The 14,410-nt window shown below is 38.0% G+C and overlaps 1 protein-coding gene across 2 annotated transcripts in view; it reads left to right on the top strand.

Annotated features, from left to right (window-relative positions):
* Positions 1-14,410, top strand: part of FAF1 (Fas associated factor 1) — a 499,974-nt gene that overhangs the window by 86,626 nt on the left and 398,938 nt on the right. The gene's annotated exons all lie outside the window — the stretch shown is intronic.

A 14,410-nucleotide genomic window follows, 5' to 3' on the forward strand; every position in this document is an offset into this window, starting at 1 on the left:
CAAACCAGAGATGTAGTCATTTCCAGATTTATACAGAATATATGTATTTTTTCCCACCTGAAGACTTGGTTCCCTAAAAACCAATTTAGCTTCTGTTTTCTTTAAAAGCATAGAGGGTTATTAGAAGCAGTTTAAAGACAGAAAAAAGAGAAAACTAATTAAAAAAAAAGAAACAACTTTCTAAACATGCTCATGGAGTTCAAAGGCTATAAGTTTTGGTTTTGAGAATTTTCTTACGGAATGTACACTGGAGAAAGTCTCCTTGTTAATATTATTGCAGTTGCACACATAAATTTAGTATTTGTTGTGCTCTCATACTTGTTCTGCAGGAAGCTGTTAAAAACTATTATACTATAAGGATGCTGCTGGCTTTTATTCCTCCAGTCAAGAAATCTGGAAAACTCTCTGGTATCAAAATTGGTACTAAGTACAAGAAGTGCAGTGGATGATGGATCACGCTGTTCCTATCACTTCTGCTGGGTTCTGTGGCAGTATAGGACTCTGGGAACAACTGTTCAAACAGCTAATGCTAATGTCTGTACTACTCTGCTGCTGCTGCTGCTGCATTGCTTCAGTCGTGTCCGATTCTGTGCGACCCCATAGACGGCAGCCCACCAGGCTTCCTCGTCCCTGGGATTCTCCAGGCAAGAACACTGGACTGGGTTGCTATTTCCTTCTCCAGTGCATGAAAGTGAAAAGTGAAAGTGAAGCTGCCCAGTCGTGTCCGACTCCTAGTAACCCCATGGACTGCAGCCCACCAGGCTCCTCTGTCCATGGGATTTTCCAGGCAAGAGTACTGGAGTGGGGTGCCATTGCCTTCTCCGCTGTACTATTCTAGAACTTCTAAATAATGTTTCCACTGGATTTGAAGATATGTTGACAGGAAATATATTGGTTTTTCCAATTTCATCCTTCATATGTTCCCTGTCACACTGCACATTAATGTTTCTGACAGCAGGTATACTAGTTTCCTAGGGCTACCTTAACAAATCACCACAAACTTGGTGTGTTAAAGCAAGAGAAATTTACTCACAGTTCTAGAGGCCAGATACTCAAAGTCAAGGACTTGGCAGGGCCACACTCCCTCTGAAAGATCTAAAGGGAGAATCCTTTCTTGCTTCTTCTAGCTTCTGATGGCTCCTGGTGTTCTTTGGCTTGTGGCAGCATAACTGCATCCTCACATGACATCTGTGTGGGGGTTTTTTTTTTTTTTTTGTCTCTGATAAAAATACTCTTATTGGATTTGTTGTTGTTGTTTAGTTGCTAAATTGTGTCTGACTCTTTTATGACCCCATGAACTGTAGCCCACCAGGCTCCTCCGTCCATGGGATTTCCTCGGCAAAAATACTGGGCTCACCCTATTTCTGTATTATCTTAATTGAATCACATTTGCAAAGACCCTGTTTTCAAATAAGGTTCAGTTCAGTTGCTCAGTCATGTCGGACTCTTTGTGACCCCATGAACTGCAGCACGCCAGGCCTCGCTGTCCATCATCACCAACTCCCGGAGCCTACCAAAACTCACGTTCATTGAGTTAGGTGATGCCATCTAACCATCTCATCCTCTGTCGTCCCCTTCTCCTCCCACCCTCAATCTTTCCCAGCATCAGGGTCTTTTCAAAAGAGTCAGCTCTTTACATCAGGTGGCCAAAGTACTGGAGTTTCAACTACAACATCAGTCCTTCCAATGAACACCCAGGACTGATCTCCCTTAGGATGGACTGGTTGGTTCTCCTTGCCGTCCAAGGGACTTTCAAGGGTCTTCTCCAACACAACAGTTCAAAAGCATCAATTCTTTGGCGCTCAGCTTTCTTTATAGTCCACTCTCACATCCATACATGACTATGGTATAACAATAGCCTTGACTAGATGGATCTTTGTTGGCAAAGTAATGTCTCTGCTTTTTAATATGCTATCTAGGTTGGTCATAACTTTCCTTCCAAAGAGTAGGCATCTTTTCATTTCATGGCTGCAATCACCATCTGCAGTGATTTTGGAGCCCAAAAACATAAAGTCTGCCACTGTTTCCACTGTTTCTCCATCTATCTGCCATGAAGTGATGGGACCAGATTCCATGATGTTAGTTTTCTGAATGTTGAGCTTTAAGCCAACTTTTTAACTCTCCTCTTTCACTTTCATTAAGAGGCTGTTTAGTTCTTGTTCACTTTCTGCCATATGGGTGGTGTCATCTGCATATCTGAGGTTATTGATATTTCTCCCAGCAATCTTGATTCCAGCTTGTGCTTTATCCAGCCCAGCTTTTCTCATGATGTACTCTGCATATAAGTTAAAGAAGCAGGGTGACAATATACAGCCTTGACGGATGACTTTTCCTATTTGGAACCAGTCTGTTCCATGTCCAGGTCTATCTGTTGGTTCTTGACCTGCATACAGGTTTCTCAAGAGGCAGGTCAGGTGGTCTGGTATTCTCATCTCTTTCAGAATTTTCCAGTTTATTGTGATCCACACAGTCAGAGGCTTTGGCATAGTCAATAAAGCAGAAATAGATGTTTTTCTGGAACTCTCTTGCTTTTTCGATGATCTAGCGGATGTTGGCAATTTGATCTCTGGTTCCTTGGCCTTTTCTTAAAGCAGCTTGAACATCTGGAAGTTCACGGTTCACGTATTGCTGAAGCCTGCCTTGAGAATTTTGAGCATTACTTTACTAGCGTGTGAGATGAGTGCAATTGTGTGGTAGTTTGAGCATTCTTTGGCAGTGCCTTTCTTTGGGATTGGAATGAAAACTGACCTTTTCCAGTCTTGTGGTCACTGCTGAGTTTTTCAAATTTTCTGACATATTGAGTGCAGCACTTTCACAGCATCATCTTCCAGGATTTGAAAGAGCTCACCTGGAATTCCATCACTTCCACTAGCTTTGTTTGTAGTGATGCTTCCTAAGGCCCACTTGACTTCACATTCCAGGATGTCTGGCTCTAGGTGAGTGATCACACCATCATGATTATCTGGGTCATGAAGATCTTTTTTGTACAGTTCTTCTGTGTATTCTTGCCATCTCTTCTTAATATCTTCTACTTCTGTTAGATCCATACCGTTTCTGTCGTTTTTTGAGCCCATCATTGCATGAAATCTTCCCTTGGTATCTTTAATTTTCTTGAAGAGATCTCTAGTCTTTCTCATTCTATTGTTTTCCTCTATTTTTTTGCATTGATCACCGAGGAAGGCTTTCTTACCTCTCCTTGCTACTCTTTGGAACTCTGCATTCAAATGGGTATGTCTTTCCTTTTCTCCTTTGCATTTCACTTCCTGTCTTTTCACAGCTATTTGTAAGGCCTCTTCAGACATCCATTTTGCTTTTTTGTATTTCTTTTTCTTGGGGATGGTCTTGATCCCTGTCTCCTGTATAATGTCACTAACCTCCGTCCATAGTTCATCAGGCACTCTATCTATCAGATCTAGTCCCTTAAATCTATTTCTCACTTCTACTGTGTAATCATAAGGGATTTGACTTAGGTCATATCTGAATAGTTTAGTGGTTTTCCCTACTTTCTTTAAGTCTAAATTTGGCAAGAAATTCATGATCTGAGCCACAGTCAGCTCCTGGTCTTTTTGCTGAGTATATAGAGCTTCTCCATCTTTGGCTGCAAAGAATATAATCAGTCTGATTTCGGTATAGGTCATTGGTGATGTCCACATGTAGAGTCTTCTTTTGTGTTTTTGGAAGAGGGTGTTTGCTCTGACCAGTGCGTTCTCTTGGCAAAACTCTTTTAACCTTTGCCCTGCTTCATTCTGTACTCCAAGGCCAAATTTGCCTGTTACTCCAGGTGTTTCTTGACTTCCTACTTTTGCATTCCAGTCCCCTATAATGAAAAGGACTTCTTTTTTGGGTGTTAGTTCTAAGAGGTCCTTGTAGGTTTTTATAGAACCTTAGAAAAGAATATGTATTCTGCTGCTTTTGGTTATTAAGTCCAACTTGTTTAATATATCCTTAAGGCCACTGTTACTGATTTTCTATCTGGATAATATGTCCAGTGATGTAAATGGGATGTTAAAGTCCATACTATTTATTGTGTTAATGTGAACTTCTTCCTTTTTGTCTTAATATTTGCTTTATATGGTTAGGTGCTCATATAATAAGTGCATGTATGTTAATTAATATTATATATATACTATTCTTATGTTCACCCTTTTATCATTATATAAGGTCTGTCTTTCTGTGTCTTTTGTTATAGAGTTTTGTTTTATAGGTTAGTTTGTCTGGTATGAGTATTGCTGTCCTAGCTTTCTTATTGTTTCCATTTCCATAAAATACATTTTTTCATCCCCTCAATATTATTATGTATGTGTCTTTAGTTTTGATGTGAATCTCTTTAAATGGCAGTTTTTAAAAAAATATGATTTTACACCCTGTGTTTCTTGTTTGGAGCACTAAGTCCATTATCATTTAAAGTGATGTTGAAAAAAATAAAGTCTTTATTGATAGGTTTGTACCCATTGCCAGTTTGTTTCTTGTTTTCTGGTTGTTTTTGTAGTTCTCTTCTTCTTTTAGTCTTTTTCTGTTGTGCTTTGATGATTTTATTTTGTGCTATGCTTGTGTTCCTTTCTTGTTAGTTTTTATGTGTATCTTATTGTTATTTGTTTATTTATTTTTGGATTTGCTGGGTCTTTGTTGCTGTGCATGGGCTTTCTCCATTTGTGACAAGAGGGGGCTACTCTTTGGTTGCAGAGCTCAGGCCTCTTTTTGCTGTGGTATCTCTTGTTGCAGAGCTCAGGCTGTACAGCATGAGGACTTAAGTCGTTGCAGCCCGTGGGCTCAGTAGTTGCAGCTCGTGGGCTGTAGATCACGGGCTTAGCAGTTATTTACTGGTTGCAGTGGGTCTTTATTGCTGCATGGGCTTTATGTAGTTGTGGTGAGCAGGGGCTGCTCTCTAAGTAGCTTGTGCATGGGCTTCTCATTGCAGTGGCTCTCTTGCTGTGGACACAGGCTCTAGGGTGTGCAGGCTTCATTAGTTGTGACCCGTGGGTTCTAGAGTGTTGGCTTAGTAGTTCTGGTTCATGGGCTTAGTTGCCCTGCTGCATGTGAAATTTTCCTGGACCAGGGATTGAACTCCTGTCCCTTGCTTTGGCAGGTTGCTTCTTAACCATTGGACCAGGGAAGTAATTCTTGTTGGTTTATGATTTGTGGTTACCATGGCCTCATATATATTGACTTTTAACTGTGAGTGAAGTCTCTCAGTCGTGTCCGACTCTTTGCGACCCCATGGACTGTATCCCTCCAGGCTCCTCCATCCATGGAATTTTCCGGGCAAGAGTACTGGAGTGGATTGCCATTTCCTTCTCCAGGGGATCTTCTGGACCCAGGGATTGAACCCGGGTCTCTCGCACTGCAGGCAGATGCTTTACCATCTGAGTCACCAGGGAAGCCCCAAAGTGAAAGTGAAAGTGAAGTCACTCAGTCGTGTTGGACTCTTTGCGACCCCACGGGCTGTAGCCTACTAGGCTCCTCCATCCATGGGATTTTCCAGGCAAGAGAACTGGAGTGGATTGCCATTTCCTTCCCCAGGGAATCTTCCCAACCTAGGGATCAAACCCAAGTCTCCCGCACTGCAGACAGATGCTTTACTGTCTGAGCCACCTGTATCTACTCTTTTAAAATTGATAGTCATTTGAGATTAAACATATTCCAGAAGATCTACATTTTTTACTCCCCTTCCTCATGTTTTGTGTTTTGATATCTTATTTACACCTGTATATTTTCCTGTAACTGTTTATTATAGTTACAGATTTTTTTATTTGAATTTTTGTCTTTAAATCTTTGTGCTGGGCTTCCCCAGTGGCTTGGATGGTAAAGAATTTGCCTACAATGCAGGAGATCTGGGTTTGATCCCTGGGTCGGGAAGATACCATGGAGAAGGGAATGACAACCTACTCCAGTATTCTTGCTTGGAGAATTCTGTGGACAGAGGAACCTGGGAGCTACAGTCCTTTAAGTGATTGAAATATAGTCTTTTTTTTTTTTTTTTTTTTTAATTTTTTAAAATTAATTTTATTTTATTTTTAAACTTTACATAATTGTATTAGTTTTGCCAAATATCAAAATGAATCCACCACAGGTATACATGTGTTCCCCTCCCTCCCTCCCTCCCCATACCATCCCTCGAAATATAGTCTTTAGTATATATTTGCCTTTGCTAGTGAGAATTTTATATACCTATAAAGTCTTACTTAATGTTGAGCCATTTGAGAAGACCCTTTAACACTTTATGTAGGGTTAGTTTCAGTTTAGTTCAGTCCCTCAGTCGTGTCTGACTGTTTACAACCCCATGGACTCCATATGCCACACTTCCTGTCCATCAACAACTCCCAGAGCTTGCTAAATTCAAACTCATGTCCATCGAGTTAGTGATGCCATCCAACCATCTCATCCTCTGTCATCCCCTCCTCCTCCTGCCTTCAGTCTTGCCCAGCATCAGGGTCTTTTCCAGTGAGTCAGTTCTTTGTATCAGGTGACAAAAGTATTGGAGTTTCAGCTTCAGCATCAGTCCTTCCAATGAATAATCAGGACTGATTTCCTTTAGAAGTGACTGGTTTGATCTCCTTGCAGTCCAAGGGACTCTCAAGAGTCTTCTCCAATACCACAGTTCAAAAGCATCATTTCTTTGGTACTCAGCTTTCTTTCGGAGAAGGCAATGGCACCCCACTCCAGTACTCTTGCCTGGAAAATCCTGTGGACGGAGGAGCCTGGTGGGCTGCAGTCCATGGGGTCGCGAAGAGTGGGACGCGACTGAGTGACTTCACTTTCACTTTTCACTTTCATGCATTGGAGAAGGAAATGGCAACCCACTCCAGTGTTCTTGCCTGGAGAATCCCAGGCATGGCGGAGCCTGGTGGGCTGCCGTCTCTGGAGTTGCACAGAGTCAGACACGACTGAAGTGACTTAGCAGCAGCAGCAGCAGCAGCAGCAACAGCAGCTTTCTTTATGGTCCAACTCTCACATCCATACACAACTACTGGAAAAACCATAGCTGGTTGGACCTTTGTCAGCAAGGACTGGATGGACCTTTGTCAGCAAAGTAATGTCTCTGCTTTTAATATGCTGTCTATGTTGGTCATAGCTTTTCTTCCAAAGAGCAAACGTCTTTTAAATTCATGGCTACAGTCACTATCTGCAGTGATTTTGGAGCCGAAGAAAATAAAGTCTGTCACTGTGTCCATTGTTTCCCCGTCTGTTTGCCATGAAGTGATGGGACTGGATGCCATGATCTTAGGTTTATGAATGTTCAGTTTTACGCCAGCTTTTTCAGTCTCTTTCACCTTCAATAGGAGGCTCTTTAGTTCCTCTTCACTTTCTGCCATAAGGGTGGTGTCATCTGCATATCTAAGGCCATTGATATTTCTCCTGGCAATGTTGATTCCAGCTTGTATTTCATCCAGGCAGGCATTTTGCATGATATACTCTGCATATAAGTGAAATAAATAGAGTGAAAATTTACCTGCTTGACGTACTCCTCTCCCGATTTGGAACAGTCTGTTCCATGTCTGGTTCCAACTCTTGCTTCTTTGCCTGCATACAAGTTTCTAAGGAGGCAGGTGACGTGGTCTGGTATTCCCATCTCTTGAAGAATTTTCTACAGTTTGTTGTGGTCTACACAGTTAAAACTTTGGCATAATCAATAAAGCAGAAGTAGGTGTTTTTCTAGAATTCTCTTGCTTTTTCTATGATCCAATGGATGTTGGCAATTTGATCTCTGGTTTCATCTGTCTTTTCTAAATCCAGCCTGAACGTCTGGAAGTTTACAGTTCACGTACTGTTGAAGCCTGGCTTGGGGAATTTTGCGCATTACTTTACTAGTGTGTGAAATGAGTGCAATTGTTCGGTAATTTGAACATTCTTTGGCATTGCTTTTCTTTGGGATTGGAATGAAAACTGACCTTTTCCAGTCCTGTGGCCACTGCTGAGTTTTCCAGAGTTTGCTGGCATATTGAGTGCAGCACTTTATCGGCATCATCTTTTAGGATTCGAAATAGCTCAAGTGGAATTCCATCTTGTCCACTAGCTCTATTTGTAGTGATGCTTCCTAAGGTCCACTTGACTTCGCATTCCAGGTGTTTGACTCTAGGTGAGAGATCACACCCATTGTGGCTACAAAGCTAGGGTCAGTTTACTGTTGATTAATTCTTTTAGTTTTTGCTTGTCTGAGAACTTCTTTATCTCTTGGACAGTTTTGAATAATAATTTGTTGAGTAGAATATTCTAGATTGTAGGTTTTCTCCCATCAGCCCTTGAAAAATGTGATGCCACTGCCTTCCAGCTTGTACACTTTTTGCAGAGAAGTATTGCCTCTGAACACTGGAGTTAGCCTATTCTTTGCAGCTTTACAGTCTGATATCAAGTTTGCCTCCTTACTGATGTAACTTCAATCTGGCATCCTCTTCTAGTACAGTGTTGTTTCACCCACATTAAAAACCTGCTCAGGTGAATATGCCTCTCATCAATAATTTCTTAAAGCATTTCAGGAAATTCCTGGGCAGCTACTGTTTTTGCAGTCAATACTTACTTTTACATTGTGAAGATTGGCTGTAAACCTGAACTGATGATACAGCCATGGCTGGTGTTAAAGATGTGCCCCGTGATTCTTCGCCATGTTTCTTCTTCCTGTCTCCATAAAAGCTTTTAGCTTTCTCATGAATCAGTGTTAACCCGTGTGGGGCCTGACACTGATGCTGACCCTACATCCACACACTAAGCAATTTCGTAATCTCTTCCATCACTTTTCCATGCATCTTTGATGTTATTGTCAACATCATCAAAATGGCAGACTTCACATGTTCCACAACCTTGTCCTTGTTCTTTAGACAACAGACTTCGTGTGTTCCATGATCTTGTCTTTGTTCTTTAGAATCGTTCCGATGGTTGAATGATTCATTGTACAAGAACAAGCGACATCTACCATCCTTTTGCCTTGCTCCATTCTCTCAATTATTTTCACTTCTGTTTCCATTGTCATTTCTTAGTGCTTCTTAGCAGTACCAGCTGTATCACTGCTTCTTTTATATTTGCTTCTGGACATCCTGGGCTTCAAATAAAGATTCTGTACTACTGAACTTTATCCAGTACTGTACAGTACGCAAAAGCACAACCACTTGTAGAGGATGCGTGCATGTGGCAGTGTACGCTAGACATATGGACTAACTTACATGATTGGACATGCAAACACGTTTGCATCCTTGGAAATTTGTATGTGTGGGATTTACTGGATGGTGTTTTCCTGGTATATGTCAGGAGTGGGATGGTTGGAACATATGGTGGTCCCTTAAATTTTTAAAATCTATTCTTGAAGTAGTTTCAAGTTGGTTTCCTTAAGGTAGCTTTATAGTGTGTACTTACATCTGATGGACGAATATATTTTCCTTATACTGCTCTTATAAAAATGTTTTGCTTGTTTTCAGCAGATTTTTTTCCTTTAGATTGGATTTAGAATTATTTTAAGTTACAAAAAGAAAACTGTTATTACTATTGGGATTTCTTTATTCTTGTAAGGTAGCTTGGGAAGAATTGGCATCACTGCAATAATATTTCCATTTAGGGGTAGCTTTCCATGTCTTCAAATTTTCTTTTTATTTTCTTCAGTAAAGTTTTAGTTGTATTTATTTCATATTTTAAAGTGATATGAGAAGCCATCGGAATTGGTAAACAAGACTTTGAGCCCTGGAGGAAGTCGCAGTATAGAATAGCTTCTGATAAACTAGTAACAATTTCTATTCAGATTATAAAATGTATGTTGGTAAAACTTGGAAATGTTTTATTAAAAAAATGGTTGCTGAAGTACTGATTCTCTGTTGATTTAATGATCAAATTTATAAGAAAAAATTTAAAGAAACCTTAAAAAAAATAGTCTCTCTGTGTCACCAAGGTTTGGGTGCTGTATGCAGGGCAGATTCTAATGACCAACCTGTTGTTACTTTTGTAACCTCACAGTTTCTTTCATGCTACTAATAATGCTTTTTATTTATAATACTTTTTTTTTCTTATTTAACTCACTTGCAAAAGCAGTTTGGCTCCTGAGGTTTAAACAACTGAAATGCTGGCCCTTGGTTTGTCAATAATTGGCAGCTCAGTTACAGGATGCAGTAGAGCTGCCCAGATTTAGAAGAAACAAGTGGAATAGGAAAAAAGAGAATGGTGTGGGGGTAGTTTCTTGGTTTCCTGATGTTTCCACTCAGTAGTACAAAATGCTCTGAAAGAGGAATGGACTTTTGGGAAGGATTGTTGCCGTTGACTGCTTTTAATTCAGAGCAGCAGTCTCAGTTTCCTACCTACCCTGGCACACATGCCTGTTTTCCACTTTGGGAATGTGTTGAGGAAGGCAACAGATGGGCGTCAGCAGTGTTGAGGTTAGGCTCTAATGAGAGGCTGTTTAGCTGAGGGTGAATCAATTTATAGTTTACGGCACACAATGTTAGTATTCCATAGTAGCTAAAACTGTGAAAACCAGGTTGTGAGACTGTTGAAAAAGTGTGTAAGGATAAGACCTTTTTTGTATATTTTGCCCCACCCTTCTGACCGGCTTGGTTCCATTTTTTACCTTCATGTTGGAATAAAGCTCCTTGCAGGAATGCACCTTCATATCCCACTCCTGTGTACATAATGATTGTGTCACATTACCTCTGAAGTGTTTGCACCAATTTTATTAACAGTTGGCAGAGTATGAAAGTTCTGGTTGTCCTACATACTTGCCAGTACTTGGTGTTACCAGTCTTTTAATTTTTATCTTTTGTCTTAGGCATATAAGGGCATTTCACTGTGGTTTTAATTTATACTTTCCAGATTACTGATGGCCATTTGGCTATGTTCTTTTCTGAGTACCTGTTCAAACCTATTTATTTTTTTTATTGGATTGTGAATTTTTCCGCTTGGTTTTTTAAGAGTTGTGCATATTTTTGGTTTAGAAGCTCTTTATTGTATGTATTGTAAATATCTTCTTCCATTCTGTGGCTTGCCTTATTGCTCTTCTTGTGGGACATTTAATGAGTAGGAATGACTAATTTTAATGTAGCTCTGCTTATTAATCTTTTCCTTTACTGAATTTGATTTCTGGGTCCTGTTTTTTTTTTTAAGAAATCTCTGCCTAACCTAAATTAATGAAAATGTTCTTACAGATGTTTTCTTTTAGAAGTTTTATCATTTTTGCTTTTTACATTTAGAGTTATAATTCATCTGGAGTTGATTTTTGTGTGTGTGGTATAAGATAGGCTCAAGTTTTTTGTTTTATTTTTTCTTGCAAATATATGTTTGACTATCATTTATTAAAAATACTGTTCTTTCCCTACTTCTTAGCTGTGCCTTTTTGTCAAAAATTGATTACACCTGTGATGTGTAGACCTGTTTTCTGAACTCTATTTTGTTACATTACTCTATTTATCTACTCTTGCTTCATTACTACTGTATTTTATTTTAAAAAAATCTTGATAATCTGGCGGAATAGGTCCTTGAACTTTGTTCTTTCCAAGGTTGTCTTGGCTGTCCTTGAATCTTTGCATATTCGTATATATTTACAGTCAGGTTATCAGTTTTAACAAAGAATTATGCCAGGATTATAGTTGAGTTTATATTGAATTTAGAGGCTAATCTGGAGAGAATTAACATCTTTACAGCACGAAATCTTCAAATCCATGAACGTAGTAGAATATCACTCTATTTATTGAACCTGTTTTCAATGTCTCTTACTATTCTGGGGTTTTTTTCTGTTGTTGTTGTCTTTTATATTTTTCATTAGATAGTCTCCAGGTACTTAAACCTTTGTGATTGTGATGTAAATGCTGTTTTAAAATTTTTATTCATTGTTGTTTAATACTTTGCATTTTGCTTTTTGCATATTGTCCTGGTTAAGATCTTTTTTTATACTGTTGAAAGGAATGATCTAGTGAGTATCCTTGAATCATTCCCATTCTTACAGGTAGAGATTTCAGTGAGTGTTTAAAAGTGACCTTAGTTATAGGTTTTTTATAGCTACTTTTTATCAGGCTAATGAAATTTCTTTTTTCTCTTGTAAAGAAATTATCTTTTGTGATTATAATTGGTATTGAGTTTGACTAATACTTCTTCATAGGTTGAAATGGCCAGAGACATTTTCTTCTTCTATTAATGTTGTGCATTAATTAATTAATATTTGACTATGTTATTCTTTTCCATTTACTTCTGGATTACTTTGCTAATGTTTTAGGAATTTTACATCTGTGCTTAAGAAAGTACTTAGTAAAGTAAAATATTTTTTTTCTTGTACTGTTAATGTGTTTTGATATCAAGGTTATCTGACTGTAAAGGCCTGCCATATATAGCAAATAAAAATCCCATGAATAATTACACTGAAAATATTTTTATCTGAAATTTAAATTTAATTTGGTGTACTGTATTTTATCTGGCAGCACAAGTAAGTTCAGAAATGTTGCCTCTCTCTTTTCTTCTGGAAGACTTTGTGTAATATTGGTGTTTTCTTCTGTGAACATTTGGTAGAATTTATCCATGAAGTAATCTATGCCTGGAATTTTGTTAGATTTAGAGCTAAATATTTCATTTTGAGTGTGCTAGTGTAAATTATATTATGTTTTTAATTTAAAATTTGGATTATTCATTGATGGTATATAGGACAGATATTAATTTTATATATTGACCAATATCCTGCAAGGATATTAAATTCTTATTTATTAGATATTTTATTCTTTTTAACCTGATTACGATAGAGGTTAAACATTGTACTCCTGATTTTTTAAAACATAATATAAATGAGTTTTACCTCTTTCCAAACAAAGCAGTGACAGTAGAGCAACACAACGTCCATTTTTTGCTTCTTATGTTTTAGGTATTTTGTTATATGTGTGTTTGCTCAGTTGCTTAGTCGTGTCTGACTCTGTAGCCACACAGACTGTAGCCTGCCAGGCTCCTCTGCCCATGGAATTTTCCAGGCAAGGATACTGGAGTGAGGTGCCATTTCCTACTCCAGGGGATCTTCCCATCCCAGGGATTGAACCCGCGTCACTTGTGTCTTCTGCGTTGGCAGGTGGATTCTTTACCACTAGTGCCATCTGGGAAGCCCATTGTGTTATTTAATTCTATATGCATTTGTAGTTTATAAGAGGTTATTATTATTGTGTTACACTATAATATGTCTTTAGAATTACCTTCTAATTACTCCTTCTGTTGCTTTTAATTTCTTTCTGCATTTCCTTCCTTCCATCTGGTACCATTTTCTTCTGCTTGAAGAACATCTTTTAGTTTTTGCTTTATTGTGGGTCTATTAATAAAAAATAAAATATTTTCAGAAATGTATTTATAATCTCATTTTTTCCTTCATTATTAAAGAGTATTTTTTTACTGAATATAGAATTCTGGATTGGAAAGTTTATCTACTTTTTCATTAATTTGAAAAAATTTTCCTTTTGCTTTCCAGAAGAAAACAACTATAGATTTAGTTCTGTTCCTGAAAGGAAAACTTTTCTTTTTGGCTGCTTTTAAGATAGTCTTTGTTTTTTAGCAGTTTAACTAATATGTACCTATGTGTGGCTTTTTTTTATTATTTATTTTGCTTGGAGTTCATAGGATTTCTTTGATATGTGTCTTGATGATGTCTGTCAATTTTAGGAAATGCTAGTACTGTCCCCTTAAATGAAAGGTTCTGTACCATTCTTCTTTCCCCAAAAGTAAAGTTTGTACTGAAGACCAAGAGAAACACAACAGAAACAGATCCATAGGGTATCCACATATTTCAATGATCAGGCAAGAATTTTTAAAAAGTGTTATTATATGACACAGTGGAGTGTTTAAGCAGCGCAATGAAAACGTAAAAACAAATTCAGATGGATTTATTTAGAATTAACATGGATATATTTAGAATTCAAATGGATATATTTGGACATATGTGTATAAAATTTCAAATATATGTTTTTTAAGAAATTAATCTTTGTTATTGTTTTCTGCTATAATTATAACATTATGGGATAGTGCACTTTGTATGACTTCAGTCCTTTGCAGTTTATTGATATTTTTGGTGGCAGACTGACTCTAAGATGGCTCCTGGTGATTTCTACCTCTGTATGTTCATAAACTTGTTTAGTATCCTTTTGTCAAGTGTGAGTGACAACAATAAAGTGATGATTTCCTTTTGATGATTAGGTTCCAGGTTTAGTTCGTCTGAAGCATCGTTTTCCCCTCGTTCCTTTATTCTTGAAAATTATTTTCCCTGTGTATAGAATCTAAGTTAGTTGTTATTTTCCTTTAACACATTGATTGAAGATATCATTCTTCCATTATATTTTGGCCTTTCTGTTTTGTTTTTAGTGGGCCAGTCTCATGGCATTCCTGTGATTTTAAATTGCACTTTTTCTCTGGCTTCTTTTATAACTTAAAAAATTTTTTTAAATTGAGGCATAATTTTTTTGTTGTTGTTCAGTCACTA

The sequence above is a fragment of the Bos indicus x Bos taurus genome, chromosome 3, assembly GCF_003369695.1.
Source record: "Bos indicus x Bos taurus breed Angus x Brahman F1 hybrid chromosome 3, Bos_hybrid_MaternalHap_v2.0, whole genome shotgun sequence".
Lineage (NCBI taxonomy): Eukaryota > Metazoa > Chordata > Mammalia > Artiodactyla > Bovidae > Bos > Bos indicus x Bos taurus.